This window comes from Canis lupus, chromosome 4 (assembly GCF_003254725.2).
Source record: "Canis lupus dingo isolate Sandy chromosome 4, ASM325472v2, whole genome shotgun sequence".
NCBI lineage: Eukaryota > Metazoa > Chordata > Mammalia > Carnivora > Canidae > Canis > Canis lupus.
In genome coordinates, this window is record NC_064246.1 from 39,490,314 (window position 1) to 39,505,939 (window position 15,626).

Below are 15,626 nucleotides of genomic sequence, written 5' to 3' on the forward strand. Positions count from 1 at the left end.
CCAGTCAACACTTGAAAGATGCTCACCCTTACAATCAGGAAAATGAACATTAAGACAATATGACAACATTTTGCACCACCGAAACGGTGTAAAAACAAAATATTGAGCAATACCAGACATCAGAAAGGGTGTGGAAAAATAAAGGCTTTCATATCCTGTTTACTGGGCACTACATTGGTGGAGCCACTGTGAAGAATAAAGTGGCTGTAGGTAGTAAAATGTTACACATGCACATCTCACAAGCAAGCAGTTCTACTTCTCATCACTCACCCTTGGAGAGATACTCCTTATACAAATGCACAAAGAGCACCTATTTCAAGCAACTCTCAATCATTGCTTGAGACAAACTGGAAGCAATCTAAACATCCATCAATAGGGTAATAAATAAACTACTATGCAGCCATTCTAAGAAATACCAGGCAGTCGTTTAAAAGAATATGGTAGATAGGAGTGAGAAGATCCAAGCAATGAGCATGCTAGTATGCAGATCTTGATCTCTGATACTATTCCTTATTAAAAGAAATCAGACTAGATCAGGCACATTTAAGGTGGTATGGCCATAGACATTCTTAATCAGAGGAAACAAACTGAGGGTTGCTGGAGGGGAGGAGGGAAGGGGGGACAGAGTATCTTGGTGATGAGCATTAAGGAGGACACGTGATGTAATGAGCATTGGATGTTAAATAAGACTGATGAATCACTGAACACAACTTCTGAGACTAATAATACATGTTAATTAATTGAATTTACATAAAAATTTAATCCAAAAAAAATTAAAGAAATCAGAGCTCCTTGGAGGAATGGCTGGTTCTGAAACCAAGACAGGGGAAGTACAAGATGAGCCTAGAACATTTTATAATGCCAGAAAGAAAAAAAAAACACTTAAAAAAATTATGGGTACATGTCACAGGGACACAGGAAAGGACTTCCACTGGGCAAATCTGAGACAATTTGAGCACCAAAATAATTAAGGATAATAACAAATTATAACCATTAAAAAATTAGAACCCACGAGTCCACGATAAATAGGTTAAAAAAAAAAAAAACAGAGGGAAAGGAGGGCCCTGGTTTACAGCAGAATGTAAAGTCCACTGGTGTATGTGGAGGGATTGTTACAGCTGATAATCATCATTTTGCAACCATCTTAATCAAGACTGCCTCAGGTGAGAATCATCAAAGGATGCTAAATGTGGGGAGAAATACTGGTGAGGAGCACTCTACTCACATAGTCTTAACTGTCTTCCAACAGAATGCATGTTAGTTTCAAGGGGGAAAAATAGTAATCTTAGAGGAGACAAATTAGACAACACCTTGAGCAGGGGATCAAAATGAGTATCACTAACAAGGGGCAGGCAGACATTGTGTGTGCAGGTGTGGCACCCCAAGAAAGACTCATAACCTCTATAATGCTGCAGCTGAAAATGTAAACCTTGAATCTAATCATCAATCTAATCATAAGAGAACATTAGAAAACCTCAAATAGGAAACAGTCCATTCCATAAAAAATTGCTTGTACTCTACAAAAGTGTCAATATCATAAAATAAAAAGACTAAAAACTGGTCCATGTTAGTAAAAGAACAAAAAGACATGATGACTAAGAACAATATCTGATCCTAGATGGCAGCCTAGATTGCAGAGAGAAATAGTACATTATTGACAAAAAATGAGAAATCAATTGACAAAAAATTGACAAAAAAATTGACAAAAAATGGTAGACTACATAAAAGCAGCATATCAATATTAAATTTTAAGATGTTGATAACTATTTGGCTATTTAGGAGAATACTTTTACTCTTAGGAAATATGCAGTAAACTAGGGGAAGCAGAGTATAATTTACACTACTTCCTCTCAAATGATTCAGAAAAGAAAACCATGTTATATGTATTTATATATATGCATATATATAATGTGTGTGTACGTTATATACATACATACACATACAGATAGCAGATAGGGCAAAATATTAAAAGGTATTTGAAGATTCTTTGAACTATTCATATTATTCATACAACTTTTATATTTCAAAATAAGAAGTTATTGCTTTGGGGGTACCTGGATGGTTCAGCTGGTTAAGCAGCCAACTCTAAGCAGCCAACTCTCATGACCTCTAGCTCAGGTCATGATCTCAGGGTCTTGGGATCCAGCACCATGTAGGGCTCCATACTCAGTGGGAAGTCTGCTTGAGGAGTCTCTCTCCCCCTGCCCCCTCCCCAATTGCATATGCTCTCTATATATATTAAATAAATAAATCTTTTTTAAAAGTTGTTACTGCTTCAAAAGGAAAAGTTGTTACAAAAAGTGATATAACTATGTGTTCTAGCATAGAAAGAGCTCCAAGTATACTGTTAAGTGAAAAAAAATGTGCAAGATAATTCTCTCAGTGGAATACTTCCCATAATACATCTCATTGTAGATAAGTAATACACAGAGAAAGGTTTGGAGGAATACATCCCAAATTGATCACACAGTCTACCTTTGGGCAAAAGACCAGGATAGCAGCTATACTTTAGCTTTCCTGCAGTGATATTTTTATTCTTTATGAGTGCATTTACAAATTGATCACACAATTTGAAGTAAGTTCTTTTAGAGGTGAAAATTGCCCTCTTCTCAATTCCCACTAGTGACAAAGATCACAGCTCAGGTTTTCTGAGACAATATTTATTTTTTTAAGATTTATTTATTTATTCATGAGAGACACAGAGAGATAGAGAGAGAGGCAGAGACACAGGCAGAGGGAGAAGCAGGCTCTATGCAGGGAGCCTGATGTGGGACTCGATCCTGGGTCTCCAGGATCAGGCCCTGGGCTGAAGGCAGCGCTAAACCTCTGAACCACCAGGGCTGCCCAATACTTATTTAAATAGTTGAACCCATTCTAATATTTGACAGTCTCTGAAATGATTTGACTTTGGGATTTGGGAAATCATATTAGTAAATAGCAGCAGTGCAGGGTGTTTGGGAAGACCCCGGGTTTTAGAGTCAGAGCTAGTTTGAAGCCTCGCCTCTATCATTTATGAATGGTATATTATCAGGCAAGAGACAGAACTGTCTAAACCTCAGTTCTCTAGTAAAAAGGGAACAGAATACCCATAGAGCAGAGTTGCTGGGTTTTAGGTACAATGTACCTAATTTGTGTGTCTTAGCATGCACATGAGACACCAAGCCCCTCCTGGAGCTGGCATAGAGCATCTTTTTATTGTTATCACCGTATCTCCTTTTTGTGATTTGTTTGTATGCTCTTGCATACAACTGTGAGCCCAGAGGCTCTTTAAGGGGGTGCCCATCCATTATTCATCTTTCTGCTTCCAACTGTGCTTCCCAGAACATTGTACCTTGGCATCTGACAAACATTTGGTGGGAAGGTAAATGAACCTTGTCACAGAAAATCTGGAAATATTGCTTGCTTTAGAATTATCAAATATAACTCAACATGGTGTCTGAAGTCACTGGATAGAAATCTCTAAGTGCCAAGAAGATGGAGAGGTGACCAATGACCCCACATGCTCCTGATCAATGGAAGTGAAAGAGCACTGTGAGCATTCCTCGAAGCCAAAGATGTTATCTAGTAATAGGTGTCATTTTAAAATGTTACCTGGTCAAAAATGTTTGGGAAATGCCAAATAACTAAACAGGCTTGTATGCTGCAGGACTTATCAATGTCAATGCATACCATGAATACCCAAAAGACAATATAACTTGCAATATATTCCAAGCCTATTTGACTATTGTGGGGTTAGTTTTGTTTTGTTTTGTGAATCTCAAAGCCTAGATCCCATAGAACAGTTTTGGAAAATGCTGCTCAAAGCTGTTTCTCCACTGTCAATACATAGTAAGAATAGTACTTAGTGGAAATTTAACAATATAACTTGCTCACCATGCTCACCTCCAACCCAAAAGGGCAAAGGAATAATGTAAACCAAGGGCTTCAGGGCTGCTATCAATTCCCCTCATATACCTCCTCTTCCTTTTTCCCCTTCTGGTCCAAGGAACAGGTACAAACCATCATGGTTATAACTCTAAAACTGAAAATAAATAAATAAATAAATAAATAACTGAAAAGACACACCCCACTATTACTGCTGCAGTAATTTCACCTCCGCTTACTCCTGTGTGTTCAGTTCTACTCATGCATGGACTGGAAAAATGGCTACAAGAGCCAGGATCCTGTCATGGCCAACTCATTGGTCACATGTAGAAATGCTTGTCTTTACACAGCCAGGTAGGATATTTAAGCAAATGTTTGATAAGATCAGGATGAGAAGAACAGTTGCCTTGCTCAATATGACCTTAAAAATAGGCATTGTAACAGTCCAAATTATCTCCTCTTCATCAATTATGTCAGAGTAATGGAAATCTGTTATTTTGGCCCATCCAGCATTATGCTACCTTTTTTGTTAGCAATGCATTTTCCTTCTGGACAGTTATCCTTCCCCTCTTGCTTCCATCCCCACCCCAGACCACCCCCATTTCATACAGTTTTGATGAGCCTGTGATTCCAGGCATCCTGTGTTCCCTTGCCTAAAGAGTAGATACTGGACCCAAGATAGATCAATCAGGCCCTCTCTCCTGAGGAATTTTGAGTTAGAGTAGAACAATACAATACCCAAAGAGATTAGGCTTGATGGGCTTATCAGTGAAGCCCCAGGAAACAGCATTTCAGTTCGACTCCCCAGATCCCCAGCATCACCCCAGTTCCCCACCTTTACATGACTCAAGCACTCAGCTCTGCTTTCGATCCTACCAATGTCCTACCAATAAATTCCCAGAGTATTTGTATAACTTGTAGCTTAAAGAACCTGCCCAATACACAGAGCAAAACAACTTCAGCAAATTCCAACTTACTGTCCCCAGATAATCACTGCACTTCAAATCTGAAAGTGACCTGAAAGCTTCCCAAATGGCCTCAATTACTCATTTTACAAGAAAAAAGGAAAAAGAAAAAGACACTCTTGGAAGGTTAGGCAACACAGCCAGTGTCCTTCAGTGCATTAGAGGTGGTCAGATTTCCCACCTGCCTCTGCTTCCTGAGCAGACTCCCAAACAATTTCCATTCTCCACAAAGATACAACCTAAGTTGTTCTGGCTAGAAGGCCTGAATTGTGACTATTTTTCCTTGCCACTGTGCCAAAACTAGCCTTCCTTCGCCACTTATCAAACGCTGCCCAAGAGTATGTGCATCCTTGAAATAGTGCAGGGAGCATTTGCATCTCCCCCAAAACGTTCACAGTCTGCCATTCATCACCGCCCTTCAGCTCTGCATTCTGAAGCCTCCTGCCTTCAGTAAGGAGCTCCAAGTATGGAGTGTGGCAGTTCCCACTCTATGGTTCTTGTCAGCGGCTCACCAGGGATTACAAAGCCAAGCCAAGGATGTTCTATTCTGAGTGTGGCCCCAGTATGTTTCATTTCATCTGCAAAACACGAGTTTATTCTGGAGAGAGATGTTTTGGGCACATTCGTAGTAGCTAACAAGCGGTACTTCCTTATATGCAGAACACAAAATCCTCACATAAAAACCTGACTCATTGCCAGCATGGGGTTTCAAATAAACAAACTTACCCCTAAAATTACCCCTCCAGAATGGCCAAATTTGCACCTCAGAGTCACAGGCTGTGACAGTGTACAGAGACTGCAGTGATCTGTGGTTCTTTGGGGAACAGTGGGGGACCAAAGCCTCCATTTTGTTCTCTGATGAGCCAGAGGTCTTCACTGATCACCATGCACCAGTCCCAGATCTGTGTCCTTGGAAAAATCAATGGGAAAGAAAAGCCGCATAACTACTTTCCTGCAGTGCTGCCCAGGATTTTCAGAGACTTGCATATACTCTTCAGAGGAGTCAAGAAGCAAGCTACCTCCCCATATCCAGCTGGTCAGACTGAGGCCTTTTCTCAAGCTTTCCCTGTGTTCTGCACAACCTGTATGCCCTTCTTCATTTCAGGAGGCACCTACCTCTCCACCTCCCAACCTGAGGGAGACACCTACAGCCCATCTCACCCTACTGCCCCCCTTTGAAACAGAACGCCATCATGTGGCCGCTTCCATGCCATTTGCATGTCTCCCCCACCACCTCCACTGCCCCCGCCAGGAGGTCCCTGAGAGCAAGGCCTGGGGTGCTCTTGTGTAATAACCCCAGTTATTACAGAACACACTCACAGCAAAGAGAACAGACCCAAAGACACAAGAGCACTATAGACACAAGGGCCACAGTTCCTACCCCACAGAGGAAGAATCTGCCTACACCAACCCATTGTGCTCAGGGATGAGACCCTTCACATAGCCAGCATCTCCCAAAATGTTGGGACAAGCGACTGCTTCAAAAAGCCATAGGGACTAGCATTTGAGATCAAGACTTCTGGAATCAGACAGCTAGGTTCCAATTCTGCCTTCACTCTACTCACAAGCTTTATAAAGAGGCAAGTTAGCCTCCTCATGTCTCAATTTCCTAATGTGTGAAATGGGGGTAATTACAATACAACATCATAGGGTTGTTGTAAAAAAAAAAAAAAAAGTAAGTTAATCTCTGCAAAACACAGTGCCTTCACTATGTAAGTATTAGGGGTTTTCTTAGATATAATTTGCATACGATACTGTATACATTTAAATACACAACATGGTGATTTGGTACATTTATATACTGCCCATATGATTACCACTGTAGCTTTAGCTGATATCTCTCTCAGGTCACATTATTGTCATGTGTCTCTTGTGGTAAGAGCACTTGAGATCTAGTATCTTTGGAATTTTGAAATATAGAATACAGTATTGTTGACTAAAATCACTATATCTAAAATGGTTTTGGTAGCCTCAAATAACATTAAACCCAGGAACAACCTTGTTCTCAATCCTCTTTCAGATTTTCTGTATCAAGGAAAAGGTCACAGTTTAATGCAAATATGACTTAACACATCTCTAAAACTTGCTGTTCTTTCTCTTAACAGAGAGAAAGCAGGCCTCAAGCTCGTCTCTGGCAGGCAGAAAGAGTTAGCTGAAATAAAGTGATTTTACCTTTGTTGTATTACCATTATTATTTAATGGCAATTGCTACTGGTTTTCTATTTATGACAGTGGTATAAATTTTCCATATAAAATGTCTATTGATATTAAACATTGTGCTGATTCGAAGAAAAACATGAAATAACAATATCAATTGCAAACATACTATGGCAAAAATCATGAAGGTAATAAACTCCAAACGCCTCAAATGTGAGAGACACTGGTAGACACTAAGGGGGCCCTGGAAGCAGAAGTCCCACAAACATGTTCTGTGCCCAGGGAGCACTCAAGAAGCTAATCAATGGCAAAGTCCTGCCTCCAGAAGCAGCTAACCTCAAAGTGCCCCCTGCAGCTGAACACAGCACAAGATGGCAGATGCTGCTGAACGTGGAGATGGGTCTTGGACACAGACACGGGCAGAAGGTCATGGGCATGGGCAGAAGTCAGCACTGGGCAGAGCAGCTCAGGAAGCTCCATGAAAGAGAGAGTCTGCAGGAGAAAGAATGGACTGGCAGTCATCAGCATCTGCCACAAGGCTAGGATTCTAGCCTTTCTAGCCGTGAAAGAAAAGCAGACTTCACTAATCACCAAATGAGGACAGGGCAAATACCTAGTGTACTACCAGGAATCCAGGTCTCCCGCATCCCCTGCCACCCAAGCAGCTGAGGGCAAGTGCTGGAAGGAAGAAGTTTTGGGTGGAAAAGAAGCCCACTGAGCCTTTCCAAGCAGTGTTGCAAAACTACTCACTGGCATCTTGTGGCAAATGGGATACTCGGCTCAAGCTATGATCCCATGGTTTTCTTTGCGTTTTTGGCTCATCTATTTGTGATGTTCATTGGAGGGGAGCATCAGTAAATAGGTCTAGCTTGCTTTTGAAACCAGTTGTGTTCCCTTTCCCTATGAGTCATAGGCCAGGCTCACCCACAGACACAGACAGCCCTCTTACTGTCCTCTGGCCGACTGGCCACCAAAACCATGCCCTGGGCGTGCATGGGGAGGGGTGGCAAAGGACTCACTCTGCCTCCACCCTCAACCAGCATGGGTAACACAACAGAGGCCAGTGCTATAGGAGCTCCTTCTCTCATTCTCCCTTGAGTGAGAAGGTTATGTGAATAACTAGCTCTAGAACAGTAGCAGCCACTTCTTAAGGGCCTGCTCTGTGCTGGGCACATTATCTCCATCCTCACAAGAAACTCTCCAGCTTACACATGAGAGAACTCAGAGAGACAAAATGGCAAGCAGCCAGGAAGTGACACAGGCTATTTTATGGACTCAGCTCTCTGTGTCTCAAAACCCATACTCTTGCCTTCCCACTGACTCAGAAGGAAATGAGTGCCATAATGGCGCCATCCAGAACACTGGGAGAACACAGTTTAGTTCCACTAGGGGAACAAGGGAAGGCTCCCTGGAGAAGGCAGTATTTGGCCTGAGACCTTAAGGACATGTAAGGATTTTGTTGACAAAAAATAATCTAGACTACTTCTGTTCATTCATTCATTCACTCATTCATTTGTTCCATGCTATATTTCTGACACTGTGGTAGGTATTAGGAATTTGGTGGTGAATAGACACAGCTCCTATCCCCAAAGAGTTTACTTCCCAGTAATGGAAACATTAAAAAATTGCATGAATAAAGTTATTGCCAATTTTGTGTGCTGAGACATAAAAGGAACAGAAATGGAGAATACCAGAGAAATCTATTTGAAGACAGTCAGAAGCAGTCTTTCTGAGGAGGTGACATTTTTGCTGGGCCTGAATGACGAAGCAAACATGTTATTCATGTAAAATAATGGAACAGTGAGTGTTACAGGCACAGGAAACAGTATGTACAAAGGCCCTGAGGCTGAAAAGGGAACTGTGTGTTCCTGAAACTGAAAGATTAGATTGTCTTAAAGTGAGTGAGTCCAAAGAAAAGTGTTGCTCAAGGGGAGGCCAGGGAGAAAGGCCAAGGCCAGATCAGATAGCATCTTAAAGGCTATGAAAAAGTGTAGTGGGAAGCTCTAGCAGGGTTTTCAGCTTGAAAGTGATACAGCCCAATTTACTCTCCAAGACCAGGCCTCAGTCCCTTGACCTGTAAAATAAGAGTAAATAAGAGAATGCATAAAAAGCTATGAGTGCCTTGCCTGGTTGGCAATTGGACAGAAGATGCTCTGAAATGTGAGCTTGTATCAAAATAACCTGAGGTGTTGGTTAAGCTCAAGATTGCTGGGCCCCACCCCTGGAGACTTTGATGCAATAGGTTGGGGGAGGCCCAGGAAGATGCATTTCTAACAAGTTCCCTGATTATTTGGCTGCTCCTGGTCCAGGGGACCCTACTTTGAGAACTCTTGGGTTAGAAAGAACAGTGAAAAGAGGTGAGAGGTGCTACTGGGGTGCTGGTGCGATTGTTAAGAGCTGGGAGAATAAAATAATATCAATGAGGTGGAGAAAACTGATCATGAACAGTTCTATTTTGGAGATACCATGGACAAGACTAGCTGACTGACTGGAGGGTGGGGATGAGGGAAAAGGAGACATCAGGCAGGACACTCCTAGATCAAAGGCTTGAGCAACTAGGTATGACAGTGGCAGAAATTGCATGGAGAATACGTGAGGAGGAGCAGGTTGGAGACAAGGGCTGTGACACACTAATTCTGAGATCTGGGGTTTCAGAGGAAACCCCAAAATGGCCATGTTAGGCAGGCAGGTGGAGCCTTCATGAGAACAGCAATCATCTCTATCTTGTCTTCTGTTATATTTCTGGATGTCACCCTTATAATGTCCTGCCAATAAGAAATATTCAGACAACTTTTGTTATGAGTAGAAGGATAAGTGAAGTCTAAGGAATGAGAATAACCAAAGACCATGAGGTATTAATTTGTTACCATGTTGGAGGAGGCCACAACCAGTCACTCTACTAAGGCTAAACCATCACTTTCTGACCTTGTCATGTACAGTGAAAGGCTGGAGGCAGAACAAAAGACAGAAGTGAGCCACTCAATTCACAGTAGGGCTGAGCCTTTCTTGGGTGCGTTTTTCGATGGCAAGGTCTGAACTGTGAGCTTAATGAGCAGGAAGGCCAGAGGAATCTGGCCAACTTGGGTTTTTTATAAAATAAATCATGGGAAAATCAAGCTGTGCAACTTGGTGAAATGAGGAGGGAGGGATAGGAAGACAGGGAAAGAAGGAACAGAGGACAGAACAGGAGAAGTGGCTTCACCAAGACTACCCACTAAGGGCAGAAGGGGCCAGCCTCCAGAACTTGACCTCCTAGGCCAACCTCGACCCTTGTGTCCTTACCACATTTCCAGCAGGCATGATGGACCCTCAGCCTCCCCACTTACCAAGTTGTAAATTAAAAGGCTGTAATTCCAGCCAGGGGTTCTGGTGACATCATAAACCACAGAACCACAAGCTCAACTCACCAGAAGCCCCAAGATGGAATTACACCCTTTCTTCCTAATCCAGGCAGCTCTGGTCACTGCCATTTTTTTCATGATATAATAGAAGTAAGCAATATTTTAACCATTTGTGTGTGGCCTCTCTCACAGAGCTGTAGGGCCCCTCTCTCCTTGCCTCTTTTCTCTCCCTCCGTCCTGCTACGGGGGGATCTCCTTCAGAGATGCTCCTGCTTTCCAAGGCTGCCCCTCCTCCAGGTCCACTTCTCTTCCCTCTTCCCTCAAGATCCCTTCTGTTCTTCTGTCTCCTCCTATGAGCCAGGAGTGCCCTGGCTTCTACTTTAAATCTTGCTTTTAAGAGAATCCTAGGATCTTCCAGGTTTAGGGCAATGTCCTGGAGAACAGACCCTAGATGTCTGGAATATATTCCCAAAAGTGGGATGAAAATGCACTCATGTTTTAAATAAATCAGGAAAGTATACAGAGTAAAGAAGGATCTTTCTAGGAGCAAATGATTGTTTCAAACACCCTTCTACTGTGTTTTGCTTCTGAGTCCTAATTTTCATAAAGTACTGCTTAGCACAAAGTATATCTGGGCATCATGCTACCTTTTGGCCCTGCTTCCCCATCTTAAGTGGAATGTGATATTTAAATTCCTGTGGGAATCTACCTAAGGGAAGAAGCCATAAGGGAGAGCAATAATTAAAGCAGCTATCACAGGCAGCCTGGGTGGCTCAGCGGTTTAGCGCCGCCTGCAGCCCAGGGCGTGATCCTGGAGACCAGGAATCGAGTCCCACGTCGGGCTCCCTGCATGGAGCCTGCTTCTCCCTCTGTCTGTGTCTCTGCCTCTCTCTGTCTCTGTCTCTCTCTGTCTCTCTCTCTCTCTCTCTCGTAAATAAATAAAATCTTTAAAAAAAAATAAAGCAGCTATCACTTGATGAGTACTTCTTATGTCTCAGATTCTTATACTATTCTTCATCCGTTGCACAGAGATACTATTTTCCTCATCTTATGGAAGAGGGAAACTGAGGCTCAGGATACAGAGTACTTTGCCCAAAGTCCCATAGCTACTAGGTAAGGCCCTCAGATTTGACCCCAAGCTGCTGGACTCAAAAACCTACATATACATGCTCACTCAGTGCGTCCCCTCACACCTCAAGTAAAATGTTTTGAGAATAAATGTTGCATGTGATTCCAAAGGGACTTTAATAACTGATCTTTATGCAACACAACTTTTTTCAGAACAGATGAAAGTTCTACACTATTATAGGGTACAATAAGAGTCAAGAAACACATTCCAATGTCCTACATATTTTTTAAAGTAAACTATTTCAAATTATTTCCCCCAAACCACAAACAAAAACAAAAAGTTTAACTTTCCATTGATATAATTTGGTAGTAACAAGGTGGACCAGTGACTCTTTTATAAAGTGTCAGCCACAAAATACCAGCATATGACACAGCAGCTTTCAAAAGAGTTCATCTAAATAAGTCTGTCCTGGGCAGCCCCCGTTGCGCAGCGGTTTAGCGCCGCCTGCAGCCTGGGGTGTGATCCTGGAGACCCGGGATCTAGTCCCGCTTCGAGCTCCCTGCATGGAGCCTGCTTCTCCCTCTGCCTGTGTCTCTGCCTCTCTCTCTCTCTGTGTGTCTCAATTAATTAATTAATTAATTAATTAATTAATTAATTAAACAAGTCTGTCCTCCCATGCTGTGTGCAGTGTGCAGTGCGAACCCTGGGCATGTTGGAGATGTCCCCAGGTGGGAGGGGTCAGGCTTGCCTGGTCATCTTGGAAACGGACTCCAGTGGCAAGAGGGAGAAGATCTGCACAGAGTCGATGCTTCAGCAGTTAGATGACCTCAGGACTTATTAAAATATGGTGATGCTACAGCTGAGCCAAAGACTGCTTCATAAAAGAATAAGAAACCTGCAAACATTCAAGAACACAGCAGTCTCGGAGAAAATTTGGACTAGGACAAAAAAAAAAAAAGACAGGGTTGGCTTTCTCTTCTTCAGAAAATGCATCTCTACCTAATGGAGCACGTGCTAGGATGGTTTAAGAAAGATGTCTGAGGCAATGACCTATTTTTTTTCCTCTACCATCAGGGAGAGTAAATAACATCTTCCCAGAGAATACAAATGGGGAAATACTGTCAGCATATATTATACAAAGTTACAAAGTGGAAGTGAATGCCACAACAAACAAGCAGGCGTCTTGCTTCTCCAATTTCAAATTGAGATGACAAAATCTCCTAGTGATGAAGGACAATTTATTCATTCCCAGCAACAAACATTTAATTACCAAATTAATCCCATATCATTGTGTTGCATGATGAAAATGCAGCAGCAGCAGCTTCTAAATGGAGAAAGACAATGGATTTGAAAACATCTTGTGGATTTTCCTCACAGACTGAATGTTCAGGATCCCACCGACTGTACTCATATACATGAACCTGCAGGCAATGCCAACGTCATCAACCCAGGAGAAAGCACCAAAGCTTCCTGACTTGCACTCAAGGATTCCAGTGAGGATGTGATTAAGAATACAAGCTCTCGAGTCAGATCGCCTATGCCTAGCCCCAAACTTGGCTGTGGGATCTTAGGTGAACATTTTTAGCTTTGTATGCCTCAGTCTCCTTGCATCCTGTAAAATGAGAAGAAGAGTGCCTTACCTCAGCGCCTTGTTGGATTAAATGAAGTAATGCACACAAAGTTTAGAACAGTGTGTAGTGACAGTCAGTAAGTGACAGACATCGAGAGCCTTTCTCCCTCCATCACTATGCTCATGTCAGCTAGAACTCTTACCAAATATGGAAAATCTCAGCTCAAACTTAGTTCACATAACTTAAAAGTTCAGGGGAGTCCTGGCCTCAGGTATAGCTGGATCTAGAGACTCAATGGCTCTGACCAGCCCTAGTCTCTCTCTTCATCTCTAGTCTCTCCTTCCTCTGGTGTGGCTCCATTCTCAGACAAGCTCTCCCCTCATGTGGCAAGATGGCTGCAACAACATGAGCCTTTATCCTCTCAGGTTCCAATCCAGCAGGAAAGAGCACAACCTATGTCTCAACAGATCCTGCAAAAACTCAAGAATTCAATGTAACAGCACCATCATGAATCCCAGCTCTTCATTCCCCTGATTATTGACAAGGTTGAGCACATTTCCATATGTTTATTGGCACTGATATCACGAAAGTGTATTAACTTCATTTTATCAAAAAACTTCATGCTTATTGTGCACAAGATGAGAGGAAAGTATATTTCCTTTCAAGTAAACTGGCTTTACTGTAGGGGGTGTTCCCGGATCTGCCAAAATTAGAGGGGACTTCCCTTTGGACACAAAACCTTTACTCCTATGATCCATCAGTCTCTTTAAGCTTTCTGTTAAAACAGCAACTCTGATGTGATGTGGTCATGTGGTTCAACGCTGCCTGAAACCTGAAACCATGGCCATGCCCAAGCCTCTCCATCTCATGTATTCTTCACCCCAAGTCCCAGCCTGACACCCTCTTGCCTCCTTGGGCTGCTAGTTTCCTCCAAGCATCATGGGGAAAATCTGGCTTTAGTTGTTCCCATTCCTTTGGGCATCATGTTAGATCAAGTCCTGCTCTTTCCTAAATACCTGATGAAAACTTGCTTCCTCAGCTGCCCATATCCCCGCCCCTCAACAAAGAAGTGCTAGAAGAAATGACCTTCCCAGTGCATACATATTTTCTGAGCACCATTGTTCTAAGGGGTTCACTATCTACTGCACCTGGGAAGCTGGAAGTCAAGAAATCTCCCAACCGACATGCTTGTGCCCTTGGCGTTGCTGTCAAGATATTTTGGCCCAGGTAAGTTCTGCTTTCTTTAAAGGACTCAACTCAAATGTCACATGAATTTCTAAAGCTGGGGTTAGTCATTCCTACATCTCTACTCCTGGGCCATCTGGCTTATGTCCAGAGGAGTGCTGAGCTGGGATTCTCAGTTTTTCCACTTACATCTCCCTCTAACTGCCTACACTTAGTACAGCACCCAACACAGAGTTCCAGCTCAGTACCTGTTGGCTAAATGAGTCCCCAATAGAATGATGGGATGGCATCTACATGTGAGAACCTCATCATCTTCTGACCCCACTGCCATGATTCCTAAAGTATGGTGTACATCCTCATGATTCAAAGTAAGAAGCAAGGAAATAAAATTGAGCTTTCTTTCTCTTCTTCCTGTTTTATCAAACTCAGTGCCACTGAATGTGGCCCAAAATGGTATAAGAATGCAAAATATGGTGACTGGGTGGCTCAGTCAGTTAAGTGCCTGACTCTTGATTTTTTGTTCAGGTCATAATAATCTCAGGCCCATGAGATCAAGTCCCACATCACGCTCTGCGCTCAGTGAGGAGTCAGATTCTCTCCCTCTTCCTCTCCCTCTGCCCTTCCCTCTCTCCTCTTGCTCATGCTCACCCTGTCTCTCTCTCCAAAAATAGGTAAAAATCTAAAAAAAAAAAAGAATATTGTGTTTATAGATTCAGGGAGGAAAATAAGCAATTTGACAAACACTTATCAAGTGCTTCCCACATGCAAGGTGCTAAAAGGAAAAGTGTATGTATTAGTCAGGTTAAACTAGGTCCTATTACAATAACAGAGAATCCCTAAATCCCAGTGGCTTTTAACAACAAAAAGGTTTATTTCCTTCTCACACTCCATATCCACTATGGGTTGGCAAGGATACCTAGCCACGTCTCAAATATAGTTGATCAGCATCCCAAAGGGCATTAAAATTCTGGGGTGGAGGGGTCACATCCTGGCAATTAAATGACACTAGTCCCTTCCACTCACAACTCATTTGCCAGAACTAGGCCCCATCCAACCATAAGACCAGAAAGTGCAATCCTACCATATGTTAGAAGATGGAGAACTAAAAACATTTGTGAGCAATACTCATGATGCCCATAGTAGGTAAGTTCTGGGCTTTGGGTTTTGTCTTTAAGGGGTGTGACTAATATGTAAAAGGAGAATTAAGAGGGCACCAATCACATGAAGGAGGAAAGAAAGGTGAGGGTAAGGGATGCTGGGGTGGAATGCACAGGCCTCAGTGTCCCATGAGTGTGTGATGCAGTCTGCTGAATCTAGAGCTACCATTTGTTATATGTGTAGTATGTACCTGCCAAACTCTTATATGAAGCCTTCAGACAGTTAGGTAGGGAGCTTGGGAAGTCAGCAACAGAAACCTACTCTGGCCAACAAGCAAAAATGGGTGATACTGGGAGACTCCAGGGGGAGCTCCCAG

At 42.6% G+C, this 15,626-nt stretch overlaps 1 long non-coding RNA gene across 6 annotated transcripts in view; it reads right to left on the reverse strand.

The window, feature by feature from the left end:
- LOC112651459 (uncharacterized) overlaps positions 1–10,342 on the reverse strand; it is a 155,837-nt gene extending 145,495 nt beyond the window's left edge. For 2 of the 6 annotated variants that reach the window (XR_007410215.1, XR_007410218.1), the window contains exons 1-2: positions 10,269–10,341; positions 3,883–4,021 (exon numbers count right to left, since the gene is read on the reverse strand). This is a non-coding gene — a long non-coding RNA (uncharacterized LOC112651459). Of the gene's footprint in view, positions 1–3,873; positions 4,022–7,322; positions 7,477–10,268 lie in introns of those variants that run through there. The other 4 variants (XR_007410213.1, XR_007410216.1, XR_007410217.1 and 1 more) reach the window with 3 other exon arrangements.
- Between the last annotated feature and the right edge of the window lie 5,284 nt (positions 10,343–15,626).